We start from the raw sequence: 9,737 nt of genomic DNA on the forward strand, positions 1-9,737 counted from the left end.
TTCTTGGAGTTTATCATAAAGAAATAATTAGAGAAATATATAATTATATTTATACAACAATGTCCACCTTAAAATTATTTATAAAAAGGAGAAGTGGCAACAACCTAAAACTCCAACAATAGCCAAATGGCTAGTTTCAGTGTATTGTGCATTGAAGCAATGGAATACTATATGGCTATTTTAAATGATGGTATAACTCTATACTTATTGAAATAGAAATCTAGTCCATGTTTAGTGGAAAAAGCAAAATACAGAGTAGTGTATACAGTACAACTTTATTAAAAATAGTGTAGGAGGGCTTCCCTGGTGGCGCAGTGGTTAAGAGTCCGCCTGCTGATGCAGGGGACACGGGTTCGTGCCCTGGTCCGGGAAGATCCCACATGCCACGGAGCGGCTGGGCCGGTGAGCCATGGGCGCTGAGCCTGCGCGTCCAGTGTCTGTGCTCCGCAGCAGGAGAGGCCACAGTGGTGAGAGGCCCGCGTGCCGCAAAAAAAAAAAGAAAAAAAAAAATTGTGTAGGTATGGATGGTGACTAGACTTATTGTAGTCACCACTTTGCAGTGTATAAAATATCAAATCATTGTTATATATCTGAAACTAATATGTTATATATCAATTATATCTCAATTTTTTAAAAAGTCTATTAAACCATAAAAAATTAGCATAGGTATGAAAGAAACAAGAAGAATATACTCCAGTATGTTAACTCATTATGTCTTGTGGTGGCATTTTGAGTGATTTATTTTGTTTACTCACATATTTTAAAATAATTCTACAACAAAAATGAACTACCTATGTAGACATTTGTTTAAAATGTCACAAGAGAACTTTAATACACTGCTCATGGGAATGTAAAACAATACTACCACTTTGGAAAACTGTTCAAGAGTTTCTTATAAAATTAAGCATACACCTGCAATATGACCCTGGCATTCTACTCCTAGGTGTGTACCTAAGAGAAATGAAAGTGTATATTTACACAAAGACTTGTGACAAATGTTCAAAATAGCTTTATTAACAATAGCCCCAAACTGAAGACAATTCAAATATTCATCAACAGGTGAATGAATAAACAAAATGTAGTACATCCATACAATGGAATACTACCCGGCACCAAAATGAATGAAATACTGATATGCCTGTATACACAACACAGATAAACCTCACATTCATTATACTGAGTAAAAGAAGCCAGACACAAAAGAGCACACTTTGTATCATGTTATTTACGTAAAATACACAAGACTGCAAACTAATTTATAGTGACAAAAAAAAAGATCAGTGACTGCCTGAGGCCAGGAGCAGGAGGAATAGACTACAAAGAGACATGAGAAAATCTGGAGTGGAGGGTGATGATGGAAATGTTCTGTATCTTGATTATGTTGTTTTAAAGGTATATATAGAATCCATTAAACTGTACCCTTTAAAAGAATGCAGCTTTTTTTTTTTTTTTGCGATACGCGGGCCTCTCACTGTTGTGTCCTCTCCCACTGCGGAGCACAGGCTCCGGACGCGCAGGCCCAGCGGCCATGGCTCACGGGCCCAGCCGCTCCATGGCATGTGGGATTTTCCCGGACCGGGGCACGAACCCGTGTCCCCTGCATCGGCAAGCAGACTCTCAACCACTGTGCCACCAGGGAAGCCCCCAAGAATGCAGCTTATTGTACATACATAATACTTCAATAAAGTTAAGTTTTTAAAAAGTTTACAGGAGCTTAATTCTTCAAAATATATATATAATTTTTTCCTAAACTCTGTATACAGGAATTTCAGGTCACCAGATTGGTTTTAAACTTAATAGTAATAACAACAACAATTGCAGGTAACGTTTATAATATTCCAGAAACTATCCTATCAATGTTCTAATTCTGTTTTCACAGAAAGACAGAAATCCACCCTAAAATTCACATGTAATCTCAAGGGACCCCAAATAGCCAAAACAACCTTGAAAAAGAATAGCAAAGTCAGAGATTTCACACTTCCTGATTTCAAAACTTATTACAAAGTCAGTAATCAAAATAGTGTGGTACGTGCATAAAGATACACACGAAGAACAATGGAATAAAATAGAGAGTCCAGAAAAAAAAAAGCCTTGCATTTATGGCCAAATGAGTTTTGACAGGAGTGCCAACACCATTCAACACCATTGAAACAAATGGTGCTGGGAAAATTGAATATTCACATGCAAAAGAATGAAGTTGAACCTTTATACACCACACACAGCACATGTAAAAATTAACTCAAAATAGATCAAAGAACTAAATATGAATCCCTTAGAAGAAAACACAGGTGAAAACCTTCATGACATTGATTTGGAGGTCAAGAATGATATCTTGGATATGATACCAAAAGCACATGCAACAAAAGAAAAAATAAATTAGACTACATCAAAATATAAAACTTCTGTACATCAAGGAACACAGTAAACAAAGTGAAAAAGCAACCCACATAATGAAAGAATTTGTAAATCATGTATTTGATAATAGACTAATAGAATATATAAAGAATTCCAACAACTCAACAACAACAAAACCCAATTTCAAAATGGGCAAAGGACTTCAACAGACGTTTCTCCAAAGAAGATATGCAAATAGCCAATATGCACATGAAAAGATGTTCAACATCACTAATCACCTCAAGTTAAAAGAAATAACCAACTGTTCCCATTTATTATTTTTATTTATTTATTTATTTATTTATTTTTGGCTGTGTTGGGTCTTCGTTTCTGTGCGAGGGCTTTCTCTAGTTGCAGCAAGCGGGGCCCACTCTTCATCACGGTGTGCGGGCCTCTCACTATCGCGGCCTCTCTTGTTGCGGAGCACAGGCTCCAGACGCACAGGCTCAGTAGTGTGGCTCACGGGCCTAGTCGCTCCGTGGCATGTGGGATCTTCCCAGACCAGGGCTTGAACCCGTGTCCCCTGCATTGGCCGGCAGATTCTCAACCACTGCGTCACCAGGGAAGCCCTCCCATTTATTATTAGTTAGGTTCAAAACCTAATAGCAATACTTTGTGTGGTGTTCAACAGATTACACTGTGTCTCTTGAAAATGTAAGTTCACTGGAATGCCTGGAGCATCTCAGCAAACAGTTTGGTAACTATGGATATAGATAATCACTAAGAATAGAGAAGAAATATATAGTGAGGTTAAATACAACAACTCAAACTAAATTACATTCAAGGTTTTAGACTTGTCTAAAAACTGTCAGGTTTTTTAAAAGATGTAGTCACCATTTTAATAGTTCTATCATAATATGGAAAATCTTATCACTATAATATTAAACTGTGTTGCTCAGTCTTTGCCTTTGCCCTCCAAGTCATAAACTGAAGTATTCTATTTTCTTCTTCAGACTGTGCTTGATGCAGATTTCTATTCTACAAGACATAGTTTCAGAAAGAAGCCATTGATTGAGCTAGTATTAAATGCACTCAGATTTAAATTTAAATTTAGTTTACAATTTAGATTCAAAAGTCCCTGGGCTATAGTTTCAGCTGTGACCAGAAATGATATCTGTTACTTCTAGGCAAAGTGAATTAAGAAACGGGCATGAAAAAAAAAAAAAAAAAAGAAACGGGCATGCCTTCACCACCTTTTCTTAGCCTGCTGGCTGGATGCAGAGAACTCTGAACTCTTAAAGGATAGCAGAGCCACAATATGGAAGTAGCCTGGGTCTCTAAATGAGCTCTAGAATAGACATCTGCTGATGAGGAACACGCACATTATACTGCTATACTGGCAAGAAATGTACTTCTATTTTGTTAAGCCACTGAAACTTTGGAGTTGGTCTCTTTTTTTTTTTTTTTTACTTTGCGCACAAGATGTCTTGTGGAAATTTTATTATGTAGAGTGTAAAATGAATTTTCAGTCCAATAAAAACAACAGTTTTTTTAAAAAAACAACATGCATAACCTTTTCCAATTGCCTTTTTTAATAGTTAGATATTTCAAGCATTATAAGGAAAATAAGGAGAAAAACCCCAGACACTTCAGTAACTTCAGTGTATCTCAAACGGAATGTCCCCCAGGTCAACTGAAAAATGCAAGAAAAAATAGCTTCAATTCCATTTTTCTTTTAAAAATACATGTTATCTGTACAAGATACACTACAGTAAACACTGGAAATCATATTATCCCTTTTATTAAATCAAAATTATTTAATTCATATTGTGGTTAATGCTAGATTTATTTATTCATCTAGTTAATTTGACAAATATTAAGAAAATATTTAAAAGAAAGAAGCAAAACACACCTTGGAATTTAAAAAGTTACATTTTTATGTGATTTAATGTTCCATAGTGTTTCTTAAAAGTTATATTGAATTTATTTTTAATATTAAAAATAACAGTATTTATATTTCTGAGAGAATAGAGAAAGGTTTTTTTGTTTTGTTTTTAAAACAAGCTTGGAGGTCTTAGATACACAATTGCAATCTGTAGGTAATGGAGACATGATAAAACGTCTGCTAAACACACAAACACATTTTTATATTATTACCCCTTTAGAACTCTAGAAATTATACAAACCCTATAAAATGCCCCCTCCCGAACCCTGTTGGACAGCAATACAATTATCTGTCTCAATTCAGAATTCACATAATTAATTATAATACGTAATAGTTCAGTTTTTTAAAAAATGCAATGAAACCAGACAGCCAAGACACAAGAAATTAGAAGTAAAACATTTAATGAATTTACACATTTAAGAATATTTAAATACTGTTTAAAAATTTTTTAAAAGAATTTGTTACAAGCCACCTAAGACTTCCAAGCCACTTTCTGTTGCAACAGAAAAAACTGTAAATAAGAAGACATGCAAACAAAACAAAACAAAAACACACCATGTTGAAATGTCACTGCTCTGCGGCACATTCTGGTGCCCGAATTTGCAGGTATTGCTCCAAAAAGAATCCCAGAGCTTACAGATTTGAAGTAACAAACAAAAATAACAAAACAAAAATTATCAGCAATTGTTAGTAACTGATTTTCCCGATATTTAGAAAAATTCTGTTAATCTAGTGTTTCACAGAACAAAACAAAGGCTCTTCATCAAAAGGTTTGCACATCTAAAAACCTCTGTTACAAATAGGTTTTGCTCACAATGGTTTGGGAGGGGGCGGGGAAAGGGAGCTGCAGGCCACTGTCCTACTGCTCCTGGCTGTGGGCCTGAGCTTGCCCTAATGTTTGTCCGTAGAATGCGACCTGCTGTCTGTAATACTCCACCCCGGCCATTGTGTAGTCCGGCGGGCAGCTGGCCTGAGGAGCGGCGCTGGCAGCGTGACTCTGTTTTTTGTAATAGTCTTCCCAGGCCTTGCTGTAGTCGGGCTGGCTGCTCTGCGGCTGGCTCTGCTGGCTTGGAACCTGCTGTGTGGGCTGCTGCCACGCCTGGTAGGTGCTGCCCCAGCCCTGGGTCAGGAAGGCCGGAGGACCACTCACAGGCGTGCTGTGAGGGCTTCCGTTCACTTTAGCGGCCATGTTTGGGAAGCACCCTGAGCTCCTTGGAGGAAAGGTGTTCTGATGCGGCGCGGCAGGTGGCTGGCTGAAGGGGCCCTGTGCATAATCTCCGGGCGCTCCGAGACTGGCACCGCCAACTTTCTCATCTATGAGATGTCTGGCCAGCTCAATCTGTTGAGGAACTCCCGTGATGGTGAATATTCGCAGGTTGGGGTCCGTGTTGGGAGGGTGGTTCCGCTGAAGCTCCACGTGTGCTCCTGACTGCTGGTTTATGCTTTTGATGTCCTCACCCCCTTTGCCTATGACGAGGCCGCACTTATCTGCCGGCACTGTGTAGGTTATCTCCTGGATGCCACCAGGGGTTCCCATGCTCCAGTCACCACGACCATGGCCTCTTCCTCTGGCTACCGCCAGGCCTCCAAAGCCATCTCTTTCCTGAGCTGTAAGAATAAGCTCGTTGATGACATGTGCTGCATGCTGGCATCGCTCTGGGGGTCCCATGACCTGTGCAGCTCTCTCTGGACTAATACCATCATCTGGTTTGAACTGAATTCTCACACCGGCATCATTCTGGATCTTTTTGATCATTTCCCCATTTCTTCCTATTACAATCCCAACTGCAAACCTAGGGACAGACACCTCTATACTGCCTCCTCCCATTCGGGAGCTGAAATCACCACGTACACCTCGAAAATCACCTTGGTCTTTTTCTCGGATGATCTCTAATACCATTTCTCTTGCTTGCTGTACTTTAAATGGGTCTCTGGTGATGCGAAGAGGCTTGTCTGCTCCCGTGGGCAATGGGCCGTCCTGGATCATGACCATCTTCACACCTGTCCGCTCCTGCAACTGCTTTATTGTCTCCCCTCCCTTGCCGATGACCAGCCCCACTTTAGACGCAGGGATGAGAATCTCCTGGATCGTGCTGTTGCCATCTATGTCATTATGAAAGCCAGGTCCATTCCGACAGTGGTCCACAATCTGTCCCAGGAGCCGTTTGGCTTGTTCAATACTTTCTGGGGTTCCGGTAAGTACACAGGGCCTCTCTGGAATCCCAGAACTCTCTGAGGCAATCTGAATTTTGCAACCAGATTCTGCTTGAATCCGTGAAATCTGCTCACCTCCCCAACCGATAATAAATCCAACCATTTTATCAGGCACTTTGAATTCTTCTGTTATTACTGCCCTTTGATGTAACAAGGCCCCTAAATGGTTACCTACTCCATCATCCAAGGGCTGTTTTTGTACTCCATAGCCATACACTGAGGGGTCCACTAGAGGTGTGGAATTATTCAAGTGAGGAATTGAATCAATTTTAGCAGCAATCTGCCGGACCCGGTGCAGAGCATCCACGAAGCCCTCAGCCTTCATCCCCACCGGAGCGCTCTGCCCCTGCACCAGCTCTGTCATTACCACCCCCGCCGCCGCTGCCGCTCGGCTCCCCCGTCAGGCCTCCCGCTCCACTTGGGGACCTGTAGCCGGAAAGTGGAGTTGGTCTCTTACACCAATTAATACACTCCAAACTAAGGCCCATTTCTAATATAATTGAGACTGCTTTTCAAGTATTACTATTAAGTATGACACATGTAAAACTTCCTTTGATACATCCTTTTCATCACCTTGAGTAAATTCCTCATATTCCTAGGTTGCTAAGAGATTTTGTAAGCAAGTGTATATGTTTATTGAATGTCATTTTGTCAAGAACTGCGAAGGGAACAGAAGCAAGAAGAACTACAGTCCTGCAACCTGTGGAACGAAAACCACATTCACAGAAAGATAGACAAAATAAAAAGGCAGAGGACTATGTAACAGATGAAGGAACAAGATAAAACCCCAGAAAAACAACTAAATGAAGTGGAGATAGGCAACCTTCCAGAAAAAGAATTCAAAATAATGATAGTGAAGATGATACAGGACCTCGGAAAAAGAATGGAGGCAAAGATCAAGAAGATGCAAGAAATGTTTAACAAAGACCTAGAAGAAATAAAGAACAAACAGAGAGGAACAATACAATAACTGAAATGAAAAATACACTAGAAGGAATCAATAGCAGAATAACTGAGGCAGAAGAACAGATAAGTGACCTGGAAGAACAGAATAAAGAAAAAAAATGAAAACAAATGAAGACAACCAAGATTACGCTTCCCAGGAAGGATTTCATTCAGATTCCATGGAGAAATCAAAACCTTTACAGATAAGCAACAGCTAAGAATTCAGCACCACAAAACTAGCTCTACAACAAAGTCTAAAGGAACTTCTCTAAATGGGAAACACAAGACAAGAAAAGGACCTACAGGGCTTCCCTGGTGGTGCAGTGGTTAAGAATCTGCCTGCCAATGCAGGGGACATGGGTTCAAGCTCTACTCCGGGAAGATCCCACATGCTGCAGAGCAACTAAGCCCATGTCCCACAACTACTGAGCCTGTGCTCTAGAGCCTGTGAGCCACAACTACTGAGCCCACGTGCCACAACTACTGAAGCCCGTGCACCTAGAGCCCATGCTCCACAGCGATGAGAAGCCCATGCACCGCAATGTAGAGTAGCCCCCATTCCCCGCAACTAAAGAAAAAAAAACCCGCATGCAACAACGAAGACCCAACGCAGCCAAAAAAATAAATTAATTTAAAAAAAAATATATATATATATATATAAAGAAAAGGACCTATAAAAACAAGCCCAAAACAGTTAAGAAAATGGTAATAGGAACAATTCATTTACCTTAAATGTGAATGGATTAAATGCTCCAACCAAAAGACACAGGCTCACTAAATGGATACAAAAACAAGACCCATATATATGCTGTCTACAAGAGACCCACTTCAGACCTAGGGACACATACAGACTGAAAGTGAGGGGATGGAAAAAGATATTCCATGAAAATGGAAATCAAAAGAAAGCTGGAGTAGCAATACTCATATCAGATAAAATAGGCTTTAAAATAAAGAATGCTACAAGAGACAAGGAAGGACACTACATAATGATCAAGTGATCAAACCAAGAAGAAGATATATCAATTATAAATATTTATGCACCCAACACAGGCGAACCTCAATACATAAAGCAAATGCTAACAGATATTAAGGAGGAAATCGAGGGTTTCTCTGGTGGTGCAGTGGTTGAGAGTCCGCCTGCTGATGCAGGGGACACGGGTTCGTGCCTCGGTCCAGGAAGATCCCACATGCCGTGAAGCGGCTGGGCCCGTGAGCCATGGCCGCGGAGCCTGTGCATCCAGAGCCTGTGCTCCGCAATGGGAGAGGCCACAACAGTGAGAGGCCCGTGTATCGCAAAAAAAAAAGAGGAAATTGACAGTAACACAATAATAGTGGGGTACTTTAGCACCTCACTTACACCAATAGACAGATCATCCAGACAGAAAATTAATAAGGAAACACAAGCTTTAAATGACATAGAAGACCAGATAGATTTAATTGATATTTATAGGACATTCCATCTGAAACAGCAAATTACACTTTCTTCTCAAGTGCACATGGAACATTCTCCAGGATACATCACATCTTGGGTCACAAATCAAGCCTTGGTAAATTTAAGAAAATTGAAATCATTTCAAGCATCTTTTCTGACCACAGCACTATGAGATTAGAAATAAACTACAGGGAATAAAATGTAAATAATGCAAACACATGGAGGATAAACAATACGTTCCTAAATAACCAAGAGATCATTGAAGAAATCAAAGAGGAAATCATAAAATACCTAGAGACAAATGACAACGAAAATATGATGATCCAAAACCTATAGGATGCAGCAAAAGCAGTTCTAAGAGGGAAGTTTAAAGCAATACAATCCTATCTCAAGAAACAAGAAAAATCTCAATCTAACCTTACACCTAAAGGAACTAGAGAAAGAAGAACAAACAAAACCCAAAGTTAGTAGAAGGAAAGAAATAAAGATAAGAGCAGAAATAAATGAAATAGAAAAAGAAGAAAACAATAGGAAAGATCAATAAAACTAAAAGCTGGTTCTTTGAAAAGATAAACAAAATTGATAACTTTTACCCAGACTCATCAAGAGAAAGAGGGAGAGGACTCAAATCAATAAAATTAGAAACGAAAAAGGAGAAGTTACAACGGACACCGCAGAAATACAAAGCATCATAAGAGACTACCACAAGCAACTCTATGCCAATAAAATGGGCAACCTGGAAGAAATGGACAAATTCTTAGAAAGGTATACCCTTCCAAGACTGAACCAGGAAGAAATAGAAAATATGAACGGACCAATCACAAGTAATGAAATTGAAGCTGTGATTAAAAATCTTCCAACAGACAA

At 39.7% G+C, this 9,737-nt stretch overlaps 1 pseudogene; it reads right to left on the minus strand.

Annotated features, from left to right (window-relative positions):
• Window positions 1–3,821: 3,821 nt before the first annotated feature.
• Window positions 3,822–6,970, minus strand: LOC113613468 (far upstream element-binding protein 3 pseudogene; annotated as a pseudogene).
• Window positions 6,971–9,737: the final 2,767 nt, after the last annotated feature.

Source organism: Aethalodelphis obliquidens, unplaced genomic scaffold (genome assembly GCF_003676395.1).
Source record: "Aethalodelphis obliquidens isolate GAN/ISIS:26980383/991018 unplaced genomic scaffold, ASM367639v1 scaffold88, whole genome shotgun sequence".
Lineage (NCBI taxonomy): Eukaryota > Metazoa > Chordata > Mammalia > Artiodactyla > Delphinidae > Aethalodelphis > Aethalodelphis obliquidens.